Raw genomic sequence first — 20,941 nt, forward strand, 5'->3', positions numbered from 1 at the left:
ATTACAATGCCAGTATGGTATGCAATAATGTCTTTGAAAGGATCAGTTACAGTTACCAGAATCCAAATTTCACAAATTAAATTACCAATAATCAAATTTCAGCTAGGAAGGAATCAAATGCTCCTTTACTTAAGCAACTTGAGCTCAACTTCACTGAGTGATGACTTCCCAGCTTTCCAGTGATGATATTATTTTATGATGATAAAGGGCAAGGATGGTGTAAGTCTTTTAAAACATCACTTTAAACGGGCACTGGGGGTTATTCTGTATGTTGGTAAATTGAACACCAATAAAAAAATTAAAAAAAAAATATCACTTTAAAAACAAGCTTTAAAAAAATATTCATGAAATGAGATATTAAAAACTAAGACATTTTATAAAACATTCAAACTTTGCCAAGTATAGAAGCAGATATGTTTTTAATTCAGCATGCAACATTAAACATAATTAACAGAAAATCTCAGTGCCTAGAAATCTATCTTTGGAAAAGAATCCTTATACATAAAACTACATGTTCTATATTAAAAATAAACTGTGCAGTATCTAATGACATGATACTGTCCTCTGAATCCCATTTGTTGTCACCTCTCAAGGCTTTCTATTCCTACATCACAAATCCCTCTCTTGATAATTGGATTTTTCTGATCGACATCTTAGTATTTTAACCTTAAAGAACAAATCAAAAACAAATCTTGACCCATCAACCCCCTTCAGGTACTGTCTCTCCTTTTCTGCTCCATCTCACAGGAAAACTGCATGGCAGAGGACAATTGTTGTTTCAACATCTTTAATTCCATTCTCTCCCTTACTTTAAAACTTAGTGTTTATTTTCACCAACGTATACATGTTCAGAGTCTAAAGTGTCCACATAGTTTTAGAAGACTTATTAAAAAATCAGAAGTCTTCTGTCCTCTGATCTCCATTTCCCACTTTCCACCACTTTCACCTCTTGAACCATTTCTTCTGGCAGTCTATGCTCTGATATCCTTTGTCACTTCTTGATTCCTTCTGTTTTAAGTGGGGATGCCTACACAGTACCAATTTATTCAAGCTGTGCCAATGTAATTGAACTTGAACTCCTGTTCAAGTCTTATTTTTCAGGCATAATCCCCCTAAGAAAAATAAGAATTCAGTTCTCTTTGACATCTCATGTTTACCTCATATACGTGCACTCTTGCCCAAATTCTCAGTATCATAATTTTGGCGAGGTGGTTATATTCAGAGTTAACATTATTATATGGCTCTCCAAATGCAATTCACAGCTGAGCCATACAGCATACTACAATTGCTTCCCTTTTCTAAAATAAGCTTTCCTAGAATTAATCATTGTTTTTTACTGACTTAGACTGGCAACAAATCGGCCTGTGTTTAGTCTCACTCTTACTCCTGTTTGCAGAAGTAGAGTGCTCTAATTCCTAACATTTTAGAGGCTCTATAGTGTCATAAAGTTTGTTCTTCAGCATTCTCACAGCTGGCTTAGATTCTTAGATCTAGAAGACAGATATCATATTTCCATTCATTTTTCAGCTTCCAAAATTCTGTTGTAATTGTTTCCCATTCTCTTTATTTTTGTGCTATCTTTTGTTTAAAAAAACAAATAAAAAAAACACCCTACTTTAGCTTTAGTGGAGTTTCAAGAAGAAATAGAACTTAATCACATTTTTTTTTGCCATCTTTAACCGGAAATTCCCCATTTTCTCTTCATCAATTTTAATCAAGCGTTCACCCTCACCCACTCCCACTGAGACTGTTCTCTCTTATTAGTTATAAATGACATTCATGTTGCCAAGTCTAATGACTGCTTTACTCTACTATTTTACCTCTGAATAGCATGTGATGTAACATAACTGATCACTTCTGCATTTATTAAATATTTTTCTTGTTTTGCCTTCTATGACAGAACACTTTCCTAATTTTTCACCCATCTCACTGGCTGTTTCTTCTCCTCTAATACTGGCATGTCCCAAGGCTAACTCCTTCTCAATCTATGTATACTTCCTAGATAATTTCATCCAGACATATTCCTCTAAGTATCTCTCTATGCCAATAACTCCCAAATCCACACCCCTAGACCAGAATCTAAACTTCAGAGTTATCTATCCAACTACCTTTTTGATATTTCTACAGATTTTACAAGTGTCTAAAATATTATGCAACTAAACAGAACACTTGACCTTCTCTAGAAATTTGCTCCTCTCCCAATTTTCTTCTCCAACCTGAATTCCATATACTCTTTCCCTCATTTATACTCTAGTCACATTTTCTCTTTCTGTTCTTCAAGCATTCCATGGTCATTTTTGTTTACTGCCTATAAATCTCCTCTCTCAGATCTTCACAGGGCTGACACATTCTTGCCATTCAGATCTTACCTGAAATATTCTTCTTCAATTAGGGCATTTAAATATTTCACTATTTCTTTCAATAGTGAAAGTAGTCACTAGTCTCTATTATCCATTTTAATTTGGGGCATTGCACTAACAACAAATGTTTCATTGGTTTACTATTTGTCCTCCCTCCCTTTAGAATGCAACCCTAATGAGAGCAGGGACAGCTTCTGTCTTATTCATCATTGTATTCTCAGTTTCTAAAATAGTAACTGAATATAGCTGATACAATAAGCATTTGGAATAAAATACAACAGGAAAAATTTTTAAATAAAACATTCCCCAAATTAGTGTGTCAAAATAACTTATGGATTCATTTATGTACTTTGCTGGAAAATGTCATTCCAAAGTACATTCTAAGATATAACTTTTTCATTACCTTTTGTATTTTTTTGGCTCTTTTGAACTGATTCTTCAGAAAACTATAGGTTCAATGTATTCTTCTATATGGCTGACCATCAGTCTCAGAATTCTGTTTAAACAACAAAAAAATTTATTAGATTTACTCAATTTACATAGAAATTTATCATGAAAAATTTTAAGGTAATTTTTAAACATAAAATTTGAACTTAGTCACAAAAGTGTACATAACAAATGTTAAACTCTACAAATTGTTTCTAATTGTTTCTAAAACTTAATGAATAAATGAAAACAATAACTTAATCCTAGTATAGAAGTTAAAATGCAAAAGTATGAAAATAACTATACTTACAAAAATACATTAAGAAGACACACAATAAAAAGATATAATTTGTGATGCTGAAAACAAAGTGTGGAAAGGAGAGACAAGTAAAAGAGTTAAAATTCTAAAGTCTAATATAATTGTCAAGATTATAAAATGTTTTATGTAAGACCCATGGCTAAGCACCAAGAAGACACCTATAGAGGATACACAAAAGGAAATGAGAAAGGAATCAAGCATGTAACTAAAAGAAAAAAACAAACAACAAAAACAAAGAAACAAAGGAAGGCAACAGGAGGAACAAAGTAACAAAAAACTACAAGACAGTCAAAAAAGAGTAACAAAATGGACACAGTAAGTCTACCTTATCAATAATTACTTTAAGTGTAAATAGACGAAAGTCAGCAATCAAAAGAGAGTAGCTAAATGGATCAGAAAAAGTAAGATTCAACCATTTGTTGTCTACAACAGACTCTAGATTTAAGGACATACAGCAGATAAAAGTAAAAGTGAAAAAAAGATAGTCCATGCAAATGTAACCAAAAGAGCACAGGAGGGGCCATACTTATATCAAACAAAACAAACTTTAAGTCAAAAACTGACAAGAGGCAAAAAATGACGTTATATAATGATAAAAGAGTCAATTCATCAGGAAGATGAATATACGTAGAATATAAGTATATACCAATAATATATACACCCAACATGAGAACACCCAAGTATTTGAAACAAACATAGATGGAACTGAAAAGAGAGAGTGCAACACAATACAGTAAAAGATTTCAATATCCCAGTGTCAACAAGGATAAAACATCCAGACAGAATATCAATAAGGAAACAGGCAACCTGAATAACATTACAGACCGAATCAACTTGACAGACATATACAGAACATTCTGCCCAACAGCAGCACAATACAAATTCTTCTCAACTGCATATGGAACATTCTCCAGGACAGATCACATACTGGGTCACAAAATAAGTCTTAACAAATTTAAGAACACTGAAATCATACAACTATCTTTTCTGCTGACAATGGAATGAAACTAGCAATTACACAAGGAGAACTGGAAAATTCACAAATGTATGAAAACAATATACTCTTAAGCAGTGGATCAAAGAAAAAAATCAAAAGGGAAATTAAAAAATACCTGGAGACAAAAGCATAACACATCAAAACTTATGGGATGCAGCAAAAGCAGTAGTAACAGGGAAGTTTACAGTGGTAAATACTACATTAAAAAAGAAAAAAAAATTTGGGGAGCACCTGGGTGGCACAATTAAGCGTCCAATGCTTGGTTTTGGTTCAGGTCATTATCTCAGGATCATGAAAATCAAGCCTGGTGACCAGCTCCATGCTCTGCAGAGAGTCTGCTTCAGATTCTCTCTAACCCTCTGCCCTTTCCCCTTGCACTCTCTCTCTAAAATAAATAAATATATCTCATAAATAAATAAAACAGACTCCAGCTTTTTTAAAAAAGGAAAAGAGTATCTCAAAACTGAACTCTAAATTTACACTTCAAGGAATGAGAAAAACAAGTTCAAAGTTAGTAGAAAGAAGTAAATAATAAAGACTAAAGCAGATGTAAACAAAATAGGATAAACAATAGGAAAAAGTGAAAAGAGAACTTTTTAGAAAAGATGAACAAAATTGAGAAACCTTTACCTAGAATAAGAAAAAATAGTAGAGAAAACTCAAAATCAGAAGTGAAAGATGTAGTACTACAATTGACACCACAGACATACAAAGGATCCTGAGACTACAATGAACAATTAGACACCAGCAAACTAGGTAACTTAGAAGAAATAGATAAATTCTTAAAAATATACAACCTACCAAGACTGAGTCATGAATAAAATAATTAGGACAAACCTAACCAAAAAGGCAAAAGACCTGTACAAAGAAAACTACAAAACACTACTGAAAGAAATTAAAACACAAATAAATGGAGGCAAGTCTACAGCGGACATACACAGGACGGTTACAGAAGATTTAATATCATTAAAATGTCCACATTACCCAATGTCACCTACAGATTCAATGCCATCTCTATATCAAAATCCCAATGGCATTCTTTGCAGAAATTGAAAAAAAAAATCCTAAAATTCATATGGAACAACAATAGATCTCAACTAGTCAAAACAATCTTGAGAAAAAAGAACAAAGCTGAATGCCTCACATTTCCTGACCTGTAAACATATTATAAAGCTAATCAAATGGTATGGCAGTGGCATAAAGATGAACACACAGACCAAAGGTAAAGAAGAGAACACCCAGAGATAAACCTAGGCATATATGGTCAAATGATCTTCAACATGTGTGCCAAGACCACAACACTGGAAAGCATAGTGTCCTTAACAAATGGTGCTGGGAAAACAGTATACCCACATGCAAAAGACTGAAACTGAATGGACACTATCTTTTTTTTTTTTTTTAAGATTTTATTTATTTATTCATGAGACAGAGAGAGAGAGAGGCAGAGACACAGGCTAAAGGAGAAGCAGGCTCCATGCAGGGAGCCTGACATGGGACTTGATCCCGGGTCTCCAGGATCAGGCCCTGGACTGAAGGTGGCACTAAACTGCTGAGCCACCTGGGCTGCCTGAATGGACACTATCTTATACTGTACACAAAAATCAAATCAATATATATTAAAGACTTAAATGTCAGACTTGAAATATAAACTCCTAGAGGAAAACAAAGGGGAAGGTTTCAGGACACTGGATTTGGAAATGAGGTCTTGGGTATGAACACCAAAAGCAAAAGAAACAAAAGCAAAAACTGACAAGTAGGACTCCAAGTTAACTTCTGCACAGCAAAAGAAACAACAGCGTTAAAAGGTAATCTATGGAATGGGAGAAAGTATCTGATTATCTGATAAGGAGTTAATACCCAAAATACAAACAGAACTACATCTCAGCAAAACATCAAAACCCACAAATAACCCAATTTTAAAAATAAGCAAATGACTTAAACATTTCTTCTAAGACATATCAATGGCCAATAGATAGATATGGAAAGATGTTCAAAATCCGTAATCGAAAGAGAAATGCAAATCATAACCACAATGAGATATTATCACATCCCTGTTAGAATGGCCATTATAAAACAACAAAAACACAGAGAACAAATAATTTTGGCAAGGATGTGGAAAAATTGGTACTTTGTTCACTGTGGGTGGGAAGGTAAAATAGTACTGCTGTGGAAAACAGAAAAAAAAATTCCTCAAAAAACTAATAATACAACTATCATATGATCCAGGAATTCTGCTTCTGGGTATTTATGCAAAAGGAACGAGAGGATCTTGAAGAGATCACTGCACTCCTAGGACCTCGAAGTGAACATTGCAGCATATGCACAAAAGCCAACAGGTGGAAACAGCCTAAACGGTCCATGGACAGACGAATGGATAGAGAAAATGTGGTATATACACACACCAGAATATTATTCAGCTCTCAAAAAGAAAGAAATCCTTTCATACTTAACATGGATGAATCTTGAGGACATTACGCTAAGTAAAATAAGCCAATCATACAAGAACAAATAAGGCATGATTTCACTTACATAAGGTGTCTAAAGTAGCCAAACTGATGGAAGCAGAAGGCAGAATGGTGGTTGTCAGGGGCTTGGGGAAGGGGGAAATCAGGAATTGCTGATTCAGGAAATCAGGATATAGAGCTTCACAGTCATACAGGATGAAAAAGTGTGAGATCTGCTACACAACAATGTATAGAGTTAACAATACTGCATGCACTTAAAGTTTTAAGAGAGCAGATTTCATATTATATGGTCTTTTCACACCATCCATTTAATCTATATATGCCTTTATATTTACAGTGAGTTTCTTGTAGACAACACATAGTTGGATCTTGTTTTTTAATCCACTCTGACAATCTGTCTTTCAAAGTGATTATTGATACAGCTGGACTAATATCTACCATATTTATTATTGTTTCTATTTATTGCTCTTGTTCTTTGCTCCCACCTTTGTCTTTCACCCTGCTTTTTGCCATTTTCAGCATCTTACATGATTTTCTGAGCAGTTTACAGTATTCCTATTCTTTCCTTTCTTAACATATTGGTTAGGTTTCTTATTCTTTACCTTTTTTTAGTGGTTTAGTGGTTTTTACTTTTTTATTCTTTAGGTGGTACCCTAGAGTTTACAACATACATTTTTAAAGTTTCTTTCTTTTACACATATATTTTTTAAGTAAACTCTACCCTCAACATGAGGCTTGAACTCATGACCCTGAGATCAAGTCACATGCTCTACCAAATGAGTCAGCCAGGTACCCCTACAGTATACGTTTACGACTAATCCAAGTTCACTTTCAAATAAACACTATGCCACTTGACAAGTAGTATACCTTATAATAACCAAATAATCCTTATTCCTCCCTCTTATCCCTTATAATATTGTCATTCATTTCACTTATATATAAGCATACGTTCGTTCGTATACACAATCAAATTCATTTTTGCTACTATTATTTTGAACTGTTATGTGAGGTCAATTAAGAATAAAAATAAGTTTGTTGTTTTTTTTAGCTTTACCTACTCCTTCGTCAATGCTCTTTCTCACTTTACAAACTTCCAAGTTTCTGACCTATACCATCTTCCTTCTCTCTAAAGAACTTCTTTTAATATCTCCGGCAAGGTAGGTCTACCACCAATAAATTCCCTCAATTTGTTTGAGAAAGTATTTCTTCTTCATTTTGGAAGAATAATTTCTTCTTTTGGAAGAAAACGAATACTAGGTTGGTGAATTTTTCTCTCAATGATTTAAGTATGTTATTCTACTTTCTTCTTATTTGCACCACTTCTGAGGAGAAGTCAAATGTAATTCTTCTTCTCTAGGTAAGGTGTTTCTCTCCTCTGGCTTCTTTTAGGATTTTTTTCTTTATATCTCATTTTCTATAGTTTGAAAATGATACACCTAGGTGTTGTTTGGGGGGGTATTTATCCTTCTTGATGGTCTCTAAATTTCCTGGGTCTGTTATTTGGGGTTTGACATTAACTTGGGGAAATTCTCAGTTATTATTATTTCAAATCTTTCCTTTTTCCTGATACTCCCATTACACCCATATTACAACTTTTGTAGTTGTCACACAATCCCTAGATATTTTCTTTTCAGACTTTGTCCTTGTTTTTCATTTTTGAGGATTCTAAGATATTCTCTAGCTCAGAGGTACCTGACTCACGTGTCTAGTTTACTAAGAAGCCTGTCAAAGGTATTCTTCATTTCTGGTACTCCTTATCTACCTTCATTCTTAGGCTTTCCATCTCCCCACTTACACTTCCCACCTAGTTCCCACATACTGTCTATTTTATCCATTAGATCCCTGAGCATATTAATCATAAATTCCTTATCTGGTAACTCCAACATCCTTGTGCCATGTCTGGCTCTGATATTTGCTCTGTCTCTTCAAATCGTGTTGTCTTTTTGGTAAGCCAGTATAATTTTTTCTTGATTGCTGGACATGAGGTACTAGGTAAAAGGAACTGCTATAAACAGGCCATTAGTAACGTGGTGGTGAGGTGTGGGGGAGTGGAGCATTCTACAGCCCAGGATTAGGTCTCAGTCTTTTAGTGAGCATGTGCAGCTGGACTGTGAACTTCATCAATGTTTCTCGGGGGTTTTTTCTCCCTCTTTAGGTAAACTAAGATGGTTAGAGTAGGCAGGCATTTGGTACTTCCTTGCCTCCAGATCAGTTAGATTCTGGTTAACTAGTTTTTCCTAAGGGTAGGTCATGTTAAGAACAGAGTGCTCTGGTATATTTCAAAATGGTTCTTTTCTCTCTACACCAGCTGGAAGCAAGTAGAGATTTTTCTTTTCTTTTCTTTTCTTTTTTTTAGTGGAGATTTTTCTGATATTCACTGTTGGAACCTGGTTGAGCTCCCAGAGGTAAATCTTATGCTACTGTTGAAGTCTCCCTATAACTAGATCCCCTTGGGAGTTTTTAAGTTGTCAAAGTTACCCACAGTGAGCCTCCGGCAATTTGTCAATTACAGTGCTGATTCTGCACTGGTTTTTGAGATAGTTTCAGCTTGTAAAGTCTATGACTTTCTGTGTTTGCCTGACTCTCCAATCTTGGGGAGATTACCCTGTGATCAGGTTTTCCCTGTGCCCCCTCCCCCTTTTATGCATCCAAGGATTGTTGATTTTCAGACCATTCCCTTTTTTGTTTGTTATTAGGACAAAGGGGGGACTCTGTTACTTGTTTTCATTTTCCCATAATAATTTTTTTTTAAATTAAAAGTGATTAAAAGTGTCACTTTAAATTAATTTTTAAAATTTTAATGTTTAAATTACAAGTGTATTTTTACCTAGTAACTTTATTTTTTTTATTTGTTTTACCTAGGAACTTTAAAGTAAAAAAAAAAGGTAGGATAAATTTTTTCAATTAGAATTTTTATTACAGTAAAAAAATTACAGAAAAATAAAGGTACAATAAATTAGATTAAGGCTGTCAATTTTTCATTTTAAGTCAGTAAGTATTTAAGGATCAACAGAAGTTCAAGCTCTGTGTTAGAGATTATAGGTACTTAATAAATTGAAGAAGCTAGTTAACAACAAAGAATTTCTTAGGTCTTTTCCTGTAACAAACCATAGTACAGATTAATGACATGATCTAAAGCATTATTATAACACCAACTATACAGAGGTTGCCACAGTATTTACTATTTAATAGTTTTCCTGTGAATTAGTTCTCAGTAGTTCCAAACATAGGTTCTTTATAAGAAAGCACTCAAAGTCTGATGAAAGTTTAAATCAAATGCTTGCTTTAAGAATGAACATATATGAATTACCTTCACTGAAGTCTCCACATCAGCTAATATAAAAAAGGCATGACCCAAAAGTGACTGATATTCATCTTTACATATATTTATTGAAGAGACAACTATTCACATATGGCTGATTCATATTTGGTTTCTCCACTGTCTCCCTACTTTCTGTGTGTATGTGTGTGTACATGCATGCATACTTTAGTTTTCATTTTCACCTTCAAGAAGGTAATTAGGATAAATTTTACTTAAAATTTTTGGTGTGGTAAACTTCATAAACCTGTCAGTTTCAGTTATCAATATTCTTTCACTGACAAGGAAAATTAGGAATTACTATGTTCTAACTAGTTTTCATTGCAGAAGTGGAATATCACTGTAACATTCTTAGTGGCAATATTCTTCTAAATCATGAGTTCCTTCAAAATAGGAGTAATAGGGATGCCTGGGTGGCTCAGCAGTTGAGTGTCTGCCTTCGGCTCAGGGACTGATCCCAGGATCCGAGATTGAGTCCTGCATAGGGCTCCTTTAGGGGAGCCTGCTTCTACCCTCTGCCTGTGTCTCTGCCTCTCTTTCTCTCTGTCTCTCATGAATAAATAAAAAAAATCTTAAAAAATAAAAGGAGTAGTAATTTACTTATTCATCTATTACTAGGACCTGTGAGAATATCTGACAAATATTACTCAACTGGCATTGGTGAATAACTGAATTAACTGAGACCCATTCAACCCTGCCACAAAATTAGTGCAAAATTTTACACTCAAGTTTGCTTCTGACCCACCCAATGCCCATTCTAAGTTTTTTAAAAATCAAGAATATAATTGTATATGCAATATAACAGCAACATAAAAGGATATTTTTGATAGCAAAAGGTGATATATTTTTGAGAAAAGGGAATTTTTTTTTTAAAAGGGAATTTTTTTAATAACAAAATAATACTCTGGGAAATTAAAGGAATCAAATAATAAATAAATGGTCTGAGTCAAAAGCACCTGAGCAACAGGACTGAGTCCCTAAAATGTGCATGAAGCAAAATTCAGAAGTCAGATGCCCATGTCCTAGTTGGTTTTAAGTACTTTGGGGTAGTGCTCTCAAGTCAGAATTAAACCAGCTGATAAACAGCATGCTTGAGGATTCAGTACAAAACTTAAGACCTATGGAATTTAGAAAAGCATGGATGGAAATCTCTGGAATATAACCATCCTAAGCCTCAGAATTCCTTTTTTTTTTTTTTTTAATTTATTCATGAGAGACACAGAGACAGAGGCAGAGACACAGGCAGAGGTAGAAGCAGGCTCCCCAGAGGGGGCCCAATGCAGCACTCGATCTCAGGACCCCAGGATCATGCCCTGAGCCAAAGGCAGATGCTCAACCGCTGAGCCATCCAGGCGTCTCTAAGCCTCAGAATTCTTACCTAAGAGGGTTCTTGTAAAGAATAAAAGATATAATGCATAGGGATACCTATTTTTATTAACAAAATAAACATAAATGGCAACTGCCCCTTGAAAAAACAAAAGGCTTAAGCATATGCAGCATGACAAAGGGTTAATATTTTTACCACATTAGGATTTTTTTTTTTTTTTTTTTAGATTTTATTTATTTAAGGTTCCTGGGTAGCTCAGTCTGTTAAGCGTCTGCCTTTGAGTTGGGTCATAATTTTGGGGTCCCAGGATCGAGCCCCACAATGAGCTCCCCGCTCACTGAGGAGTCTGCTTCTCCTCCCCACTCCCCTCACTTATGCTCTTTGGCTCTCTCTCAAATAAATAATTTAAAAAATATATTTTATTTACTAATTTGAGAGAGAACACAAACAAGGGAGGGGTGTAGAGAGAGGGGGAAGCAGAGTTCTGGCTGAACAGGGAGCCTGATCCCAGGATCATGACCTGAGCCAAGGCAGACACTTAACCAACTTGAACCACCCAGGTGCCCCTCATATAAGGATATTTAGAAGTTATTGAGAAAAAGGTTAAAATCCAACCCCCTAAAATGAGCAAAAAGTGTAACTAAATGAAGCACAAAGAAAACAAATGGGTAATAAATGTAAAATTATTCCTGGCTAGAAATCAAACAACTTAAACTAAAAACTTGTTATGAATACTAATGATTCCTTAAAAATTATATTTCATATATTTATCATCCAGCAAATATTTACTGAGCATGAATATAATTGTCTAACACTACGCTAATGGTAGTTTTAAATGACAAAACAGATACAGCAACTGCATTTGAGGTACTTTCCAGAGGTACACACAAAACACTATGAATACATACACTTATTAGAGACAGAGTTATTAAGGAAGCCTCCTAGAAGAAGTAATCCCTAAGTTGAGATTCGAAGGATAAATAAATTCACCAGGCCAAGAGACAAAGAACTTTGATGCCAAAAGAACGGTATATGCAAAGGTCTGGAGACACAAGAAAGAACTAAGATTTTAGGGTACTGGAAGTAGTTCAACATGATTACAGCAAAAACCTAGGGACAGGGTGTGGTAAAAACTGGTGGTAAGAGACAAGAATGATGGGGAGTATATATCATGAAAGGCCACATGAAGGTTAAAAAAGAAAAATCACCTGGGCCTCAATGGCAACATGACAACACTGAAGTAGTTTTTAGCAGGGAAGTGATATTAATAGATTTGCTCTTCTGAAATATCATTCTGGCTACAATATAGAGAATGGAGAAAATCAGGCCAAACTAGAGTTAAGAAGACTAATAGAAGTAAGGTATTATAGGTTCAGGCAAAATAATATAGAGGCAGAGGTTATATAAAGAAATATAAGAATTTTAGTAAGTGGGGGAATCTGGGTGGCTCAATTAGTTAAGCATCTGACTTTGGCCAAAGTCATGATACCGGGGTCCTGGAATGGAGCCCCAATAGGGCTCCTTATTCAGTAGGGAGTCTACTTGTCCCTCTCTCTCTGCCCAGCCCCCACTTGAGTGCTCTCTTTTTCTAAATAAATAAAATATTTTTAAAAAGAATTTTAATAGATACTAAGATGACTAGACAGAATTTGGTGATTAATAATCAGAAGTGGGGAGGTCAGGAAGCAGTTGAGAGTATCACCCAAATTTTGGCTTGGACCTCTCTGTAGGCTCATAGGAAACATACAGGAAACCTAGAAGGGAAGTGGGAGGTAATGACGTTGAAAGCAGCGGCCACCATTTATTGAACACTTACTATGTGTCCGGCATTCCTCAAAGTTTTCTCTCATTTAAGACTCTCAACAATCATATGAAGTAAGCTATTATTATCTCCATTTTACTGATGAGGAAACTGAAACACAAAGACTGTAAGTAAGCCAAGTAAGGTCAGCAATAAAGCTGAGTTATGAACGCTGATAGTTTAGCTTGAACTATGCTCTTAATCACCGTTACAGATACCTCACATATACTTTAGATGATGGATTCAGTTTTAGACATGTAGTGTTTAAGATGTCTAAGGGATATGCAAGAGGAGAAACATCCAGTTGGTGGTTATAAGTGAGCCTGGCATTCAAGAAAACAGGATGAAAATGTAAATCGGAAGTCATCAACATAAATATGTAAACTAAAGACAGTGATGGGATTTTCTAGAAAAAACATAAAATAAGAAAAAGACAGACTAAGATTGAAACTTGAAAAAAAAATAAAAAAAGAAAAGAAACTTGATTAAAAAATAGTATTTTAGAAACCGGAAGAAGACTAAGAAAATAGGAAGGAGGCAGAGCAAGTAACTTAAAAAAAGGAGCTCTACGAATACTCTGAAAACTTTATTAATGAAAGAAATTGAAGATGACACAAACAAATGGAAAGATATTCATGATCACGAATTGGAAGAATTAATATTGTTAAAATGTATGTACTGCCCAAAGCAATCTACAGATTCAGTGTAATCAAAATACCAGTGGTATTTTTCACAGACCTAGAATAAATAATGCCAACATTTGTTCCACAAAAGACTACAAAGAGCCACAGCAATCTGAGAAAAGAATAAAACTGAAAATATCATAATCACAGATTTCAAGAGACAGTACAAAGCTATAGTTATTCAAACAATATGGTACTGGCACAAAGACAGATCAATGGAAAAGAATGGAGAACACAGAAATAAATCCATGCATATATGGTCAATTAACCTACAACAAAGGGGTCTCTTCAATAGATGGTGCTGGGAAATGGAATAGTGCTTAGCGTAAGTATTGCTATTTGTGACAACATGTATGGACCAAGAGGGCATTAAACTAAGTGAAATAAGTCAGAGAAAGACAAGTACCATATGATTTCACTTATATCTGAAATTTTAAAAACCAAAACAAATGAACAAATAAGAACAGAAACAGACCCATAAGTACAAAGAACAAACTGGCGATTGCCAGAGGTGGAGGTCAAGGAATGGGCAAAATGGGGGAAGGGAAGGAGAAGATACAGGCATCTGGTTATAGAGTGAATATGAGTCATGGAAATAAAAGGCACAGCACAAAGAATATAGTCAGTGGTACTGGAATAGTGTCGTATGGTGAAAGATGGGAGCTACTCTTACAGTGAGCACAGCATAATATATAGAGTTGGCCAAGCACTATGATGAACACCTGACACTAATGTAACATTGTGTCAACTATACTTCAATAAAACAAAAAAATTTTAAGTAATTTACCTAAGAATCAAACAAATAAAAAAAGAACTGGGCTGTGAAAACAGATTTCCTGGGTACACATTACAGCTCAGTCCCTTTATTAACTGTGGGTCTCAGACTAATCACTTCATCTCTACGCATTACTTCTTTCATTTTTAAAATGGAGAAAATAATAGGTACATGCAGTTCCAAGGATTAAATATGTTACGTGTTTGGGACAGTACACAGAAAACAGCAAATGAATTTTAAATATGATTAGTGTTAAAAATATCAACTAGATGGCAAAGGATCAAAGGGACAGAAGAAAGCCAAGAAAGATTAGCTGTCATTAAAATGAAAGGAAAAGAGGTTTTGAGAAGTTGACAATGCTGATATTACAGTGCAGACAAGATAATAACTCTAAAATAACCATTATATTTAATAACAAAGAGCTTGATACCTTTGGTGAAGGAGATAAAAAACAGCATTGCTTTAAGAAAGTAAATTGGATATCCCTTTCTTTAAAAAAGCTTGGTGAGAAAAAGTTTGGTGAAGGGCACCTGGGTGGCTCAGTTGGTTAAGCGTCTGCCTTGGGCTTAAGTCATGATCCCAGAGTCCTGCCTGGGCTCCCTGCTCAGTGGGGAATCTGCTTCTCCCTTAGCCCCTGCCCCAATTTGTTGTGCTCATTCTTTCTCTCCCTCTCACAAAGATAGATGAAATCTTTAAAAAAAAAAAAAAAAAAAAAAAAAACACAACAACAACAACAAAAAAAAAAGGTTTGGCAAGGTGTATCAATTGCTTGAAAATATTTATATTCTTTGACCCAGTAATTTTACTTTGAGAAAAAAAGGGAACAGGAACAATCAGAGGTGTATCCAAAGTTTTATATTCATTATACTATTATGCACAATCTAGTAAAGCTAGAAAGAATTCAAGCATCTAATAACAGTATCAGTGGCATTAAGATATATCAAACATAAATCCAAATGAGCCAAAGGTAGAACTGTGGTTATTCCTAAGTAGCTTATGAATTTAAAATTTTTTTCTTTAGTACGTTCTAAAATTTCTCCCACGAACATGCACTATTATTATAACCAAAAAACTTAAGTGCTGCCTTTCTCTATTTTAATTGTCCAACATAAAATACATGTTTATCCATTCCAGAAAACAAAATAGGAGCAACAAAATAACATGTTACTGTTTCAAAGTAAGAGTAATAGAGACTATTTTTCCATGTTCTGTGCACATAATTTAAAGAAAAAACTTTTAATTTCATCTAATTATTAAAAATCTTTAAATTATTAATTTAAAATGATTAACTCAAGAACCTGAGTTTAAAAAATGGAGACTACAATAAATCTTTTTTTAATCTAATAACCTATTGACCCACTGACCTACTTTGGTATTTAGGTTAGTTAAATCTGATATCCCAGATATTTCTGGGACTGATGGATCTATTAACATTAATTAAAAGTACTGCTGAAATTTAACTGACTGGTATGACACAAAATCCAAGCATCAATCTTCAACTACGTTTATCAACATTTATGAAAAATTCTAACTTGCTTCTGCAGAGTGCTCAATGTTTGTATTACAGCTAAAAAGATCCCACATCTGGCTCCCGGTGCATGGAGCCTGCTTCTCCCTTTGCCTATGTCTCTGCCTCTCTCTCTCTCTCTCTCTCTCTGTGACTATCATAAAAAAATAAAAATTAAAAAAAAAAAGGAAATAATCTTAAAAAAAAGATAATTATTCCTCACAGAACAATTTTAACTTGTAAAGAAAGATTCAAATACTTTTTAAATGAACTGTTTAATGTATGAATAAAGATGAAATTAAATAGTTCTTAACTTAGCACTAAATGGGAACATTATCCTACCTCTACAATGGATGTAAAATATTAGCAAAATGAAAACATTCTTAACTCTATATAGCAGTCTCTGAGACCCACTTGACTGAGAATTGACAGTAAGAACAAGAAACACACCCCAAACCAAATTTTTATGAATCAGACAAGATTCTGGCTCAAGACAAATAACAAACGATACCAGAACTCTCATCTTTCAAAGGCCTAAATGTGAAGTATTTTTGAAGTCTCATTAAATAAACAAACACTAAAAAATTAGTTTAACTTTCTTAGTAGGACCCAAGACTATTCTAATGATTCAACTAATGTATTTCTTCAAATAATGCCTGAGCTCCCTATTCATGTGATGGACTGATATGGTCCACAGAATATAGGAGCATCTTATTCCTTTTTCAGAGATCAGACTGAGGCCTACTTGGGTACATTTATCATATGGATAAGCCACTCCATGAGACATTCTGTGGCAAAATGCAATGATTGCTTACAACTCTACATAGCTCAAGTCATACAAATAAACACTTCTTATAATTCCAACTTACAGCATTTATTAATACTTTAGGCACTAATACAAATATTACAGAACATGTGGAAGGGAACCAAGGTCAGTTCTCTTGCCACACTGCATGGTACCTATTTTCCCTTCTAGCTTCATTCTATTTCTCTGTCTTCAGCCCCCATTTCACCCTCACTCTATGCACTCCCTATTCTCCAGCCACAATCAACTTCTCACCATTCCCATGAGGTAGTTTACCCCTGGGTAAACAAAGGTCCATTCATCAATGCCAACAAATTATCAACACAAAAAACTTCTTAATAAACTAGAATTGACATTCACAGGAAATCTTATTGTTATACCAGGATTCAATAAATCAGTATGTAAAATTCACATTGGTGGAAAATTAAATGGACATACCATGTATTAATTTCCTATGGTTTCTATAACACATTACCACAAACTTAATGGAATGAGAAAACAAACATAGTCTCTCCCCGTTCTGCAGATCTGAGTCCAATACAGGTCTCACTGGGCTAAACTCAAGGTGTCGGCAGGGCTACGGCTGCTAAAGGTGACCTTTCTGGCACCTTTAGCAAAAAATGTTTCCTTGCCTTTACAGCTTCTCAAAGCTGCTCACTTTCCTTGGCTTATGGCTCTCCTGCTCAATCTTCAAAGCCAGCAGCAGGCATATCCTCAAGCTGCCATCTCTTCTGCCACCCTCTTATCATACAGACTGTAGTGACAGATTACACTGGGCTCATCCAGATAATCCAAGATAACTTTCGCAACCCTAATTCCTCTTTGCCATTTAACCTAACATAGTCACAGGTTCTGGGAATTATGGCATGGACATCTTTGAAGGACCATTATTCTGCCTACCACATTCCATGACCCAAGAAGTCTCTCTTTGGTGAAGACAAAATTAAGTATCTTTGAGGAAGACAAGACATTAGTGAATATTATTTGATCATTAGATAAAAGACTACACCACCATGCTAGATAGTTTGTAACCTTTTTTTTTTCCTATTATATTATTGAAGTATTGTAACTTCTGAGCTTTTTCTTTCATGTTTCTTCAAGGGAACTGAAAAATAACATGGATAATAATTGATAAACTCGTGTTCCAGGATTTCAACTGCAACTTTCAAGCCTAACTTTATTGTTATATGGCAGCAAGAGGCTCTATGTCTGTTTTTTCTGGATGGCAAAAGTTAATGTCCAAATGAATATGAAAGTATACTTTCCCTTTTGGATGACTATGTCATGTGCTATATACTGCACTAAAACAAAACAAAACAAAACATAATTTATTAAGTGTCAAACAGGTGTCCAAAGAAGACTGATTAAATCCAAGCCTTTGTGGAGTGGCCTGTTTTAAAACGAAAAGTGGGGCAGCCCTGGTGGCGCAGTGGTTTAGCGCTGCCTGCAGCCCGGGTGTGATCCTAGAGACCAGGGATCAGGTCCCGTGTCTGGCTCCCTGCGTGGAGCCTGCTTCTCCCCTCTGCCTGTGACTCTGCCTGTGTGTGTGTGTGTGTGTGTGTGTGTGTGTGTGTGTGTGTCTCAATAAATAAATAAAATCTTAAAAATAAAAGTGTATGTTAATGTTTTTTCTCCTCAAATTTTATTTAATTGAGATAGAGAAGAGGCAGAGAGAGAATATCCAGATGGACTCCTATGAGCATGGAGCCTGATGCAAGGCTCAATCCCACAACCCATGAGATCAGGACCTGAGCTGAAACCAAGAGTCAGTTGCTTAACCAACTGAGCCACCCGGGTGCCCCGGGTGTATGTACATTTCTGAGATGGATAGGAGTGGCAGGGAAGGGAGAGAGAGAGGGAGAAGGATAGAGAAGAAAGGGAGGGCAAGAATGAATTAATAAATTATATCAACCTAGAAGTACAGAATTTCATTAGTGCTAAAAAATCTCCAGGGACCTGTTAGGAAATTTGATTATTAAGTAGGATTATGAAAATACTAGGTTTAGGGCTACCTCGTGAGAGATTTAGTAACTTAAAACTAGTATGTACAAATACAATGACAATGTCTTAACATTTTATATACTTCATTAATGAGGCCACCAGACCCATTTAAAATGCCACTAAAAATAAAATATATCAACTCTTAAGGCCACAAGTATTCCTCTAATTTTTTGCAGTATAATCACTTTATAAAATAGGCAGTTGTTTTGATGTATTAAAACTTGGGTAAACTGCTAGGTTGCTTTTGTGTAGCCAAGTAGTCCAAGCAAGTTCACAATCATCTGAAACCTAGTTCAAGTACATTTAGATGCATCCTGAACTACAGAATATTCAGAACTACCATAGAGTATTTTGTCACTAAAATAATAATTTTATCTACACTTCAAGATAAAATTTACTCCTAGCCGTATGAATCATATATATGCTATCCATTGCACTTTTCTCTCTATCCCTTATTTACCTTCAAAGTTTTGAAATAAATATATAAATAAAATAAATAATTTTGAAATAAATGTAATAGTTGGCTATTATTTTTTAAATCGGATTAAACTGATTGCTGGATCCTCACTTGAAATGCTAAGGTCTTAGAAAATAGCAGATCAAGACACCACCTGAATCTGTGGAGTATGAAGGGAGATAGGGCTCACACTGCACAGACAAATCGTCTCAGTAGCATGAATAGGAGTAATTAATGACAAAAGAGGATGTGTGCGTGGAATACTAATTCAGAGCCAGAAGGCCTATGACCAGGTTTCTCAAGGTGCAACCTGACAAGGTGCAACCTGACAAGTGTTACAGCACAGAGATATACCCTTGATAAAGAATACACAGGATTTGAGATTTCTATTGATTTATCTTTCTATCTGCTACTGAGCCCAGACAGTAAATTTTGTATTTTTTTTTTTAAAGATCTTATTTATTTATTCATGAGAGACAGAGAGAGAGAAGCAGAGATACAGGCAGACAGAGAAGCAGGCTCCCTCTGGGGAGACTGGTGGGACTCGATTCCAGGACTCCAGGATCACACCCTGAGCCAAAGGCAGATGCTCAATCACTGAGCCACCCAGGTGCCCCTTAAATTTTGTATTTCATATATTGTATTTTTTGGTTCTGAAATTTCCATTTCATTCTTTTATGTGATTTCTATTTTTCAAAGAACTATGCTTCCATTCATTTCAAGAGCGTTCACTTTTACCTCAAGGAGCACAGATATAACAGGTGCTTTAAAGCCTTTTTTAAATAATTCCATCACTGTATCATCCCAGGTCTGGCATCTATTTATTGTATTTTCCCTTACAAAGTGGTCAGATTTTCCTATTTCTTGGTATGTCAAAAATTTGGATTATATCCTAGACCTGAATATTAGGTTATAAAACTCCAGATGCTATTGACCCCTCCTGGATAATTTGATTTTTTTATTGAAGTTTAGATTGTAAGTTCTGTATTGCCTTCTGGGGTAGCAGTTCGAATGTCAGTTTGGTTTTTAAAGCCTTTACTTTTACTGTGTTATTTGGGTCTATCCTTTGCATGCACCACTCAAATGCAAGTCTGGATCTGAACAGTGGTTTATATCATAGTTCAAATTCTCTAAGTCCTTCTTGTGTTTCTTTAAGTACGTTCTGTGCATGATCATGAGTAAGGTAGGACCGTTGTGGGTTCATATTCACAATCAGAGAATCTCCTCTCAATTCTCTTCTCCTTGAGATTTTCCCAGCATGCTGCAGTTTTCAGCAGTCCCTTTCTCAATTCCTCCCGCGAGAGAAATTATTTTTCTTTCAGTTTTAAGTGCTAGTGCCACAACGACAGCACAATTTAGAAGTGGAGATAATCTTAGGGCAGGCTTAAGAGAGAAAAAGGAAAAAAAAAGCGGATCCCCTTCTTCCTTACCCTCTGCTAGAAATGAGGGGTTTCTCTTGAAGTTTTTGCTAACTGATATACCCTCTGTGCAGTTCCACAATTCTGCCCACCACTTGGTCAAAGCTGGATCATGGAAAGAGTAAAATGGTACACTCACAATCATACAGGCTACACTTCAAATTATGACTTTCCTTCTCAATTTGCCTATTATTAATTTTCAGTCTTCAAAGAGTCGGGTTTTTTATTCCATTAGGAGTTTCTAGTTCTAATCAAAGAATTAGTCTTACTCCATCTTGGTC

At 35.2% G+C, this 20,941-nt stretch overlaps 1 protein-coding gene across 13 annotated transcripts in view; it reads right to left on the minus strand.

Annotated features, from left to right (window-relative positions):
• Positions 1-20,941, minus strand: part of CLOCK (clock circadian regulator) — a 142,632-nt gene that overhangs the window by 79,747 nt on the left and 41,944 nt on the right. For all 13 annotated transcript variants that reach the window (XM_049092969.1, XM_025435856.3, XM_025435855.3 and 10 more), the window contains one exon: positions 2,764-2,856. The gene's annotated coding sequence lies outside the window, so the exon portion shown is untranslated. The remainder of the gene's footprint in view (positions 1-2,763; positions 2,857-20,941) is intronic.

This window comes from Canis lupus, chromosome 13, assembly GCF_003254725.2.
Source record: "Canis lupus dingo isolate Sandy chromosome 13, ASM325472v2, whole genome shotgun sequence".
Classification (NCBI taxonomy): domain Eukaryota; kingdom Metazoa; phylum Chordata; class Mammalia; order Carnivora; family Canidae; genus Canis; species Canis lupus.